This window comes from Triticum dicoccoides, chromosome 1B (assembly GCF_002162155.2).
Source record: "Triticum dicoccoides isolate Atlit2015 ecotype Zavitan chromosome 1B, WEW_v2.0, whole genome shotgun sequence".
Classification (NCBI taxonomy): Eukaryota; Viridiplantae; Streptophyta; class Magnoliopsida; order Poales; family Poaceae; genus Triticum; species Triticum dicoccoides.
Window position 1 is genome coordinate 306,632,852 of NC_041381.1, and position 971 is coordinate 306,633,822.

The window sequence follows — 971 nt, forward strand, 5'->3', positions numbered from 1 at the left end:
CGAGTACGGGGTCGTAGCTAAGCCCCCGAGTGGGAGGATTTCTCTCCACTCGGAGTGTTTTTGAACTTAGGCGAGTACGGGGTCACAGCTAAGCCCCCGAGTGGGAGGATTGCTCTCCACTCGGAGTGTTTTTTAACTTAGGGGAGTACGGGGTCGCAGCTAAGAACCCGAGTGGGAGGATTGCTCTCCACTCGGAGTGTTTTTTAACTTAGGCGAGTATGGGGTCGCGGCTAAGCCCCCGAGTGGGAGGATTTCTCTCCGCTCGGAGTGTTTTTTTAACTTAGGCGACTACGGGGTCGCAGCTAAGTCCCCGAGTGGGAGGATTGCTCTCCGCTCCACACAGAGTGTTTTTTAACTTAGGCGAATCAGGTTCGCGGCTAAGCCACCCACTGGGGGATTTAGGCACAAATGATTATGAGAAATCAATCATTAAGGTACTGCAAAAATCATGTCTTTGGTAAGCAAACTGAAGGACTTCTTATTTCAACTCGTCGATCCGATTGATTTCAAGTATAGAAAGGGGCGAAGCAGCTCTGTGTTCCACGCGCGAGGCTCGTCCATATTCTTGGCTACGTTCTAGATGTGGTATGCTCCATTGTGAAGCACCTTGGTGATGATGAAGGGACCTTCCCAGGCCGGAGCAAGCTTGTGAGGCCATTTCTGATCCACTCGGAGCACAAGGTCTCCTTCCTGGAATGCTCGACCTCTGACGGGCATGGAATCGATGTAGATCTTGCTGATAGATGGTCGACTGAATCAGAGCCATCTCGTGTTCCTCTTCTAGGAGATCAACTACGTCTACGCATGCCTGCTCAGCTTCAGCTTCTGAGAAGAGTTCCACCCGGGGAGCGTTGTGCAACAAGTCACTCGGAAGCACAACCTCAGCGTCGTACACTAGGAAGAAAGGGGTTCGGTCAGTCAAACGGTTCGGCATCGTTCTCAGCCCCCATAAGACGAATGGTAACTCAGTC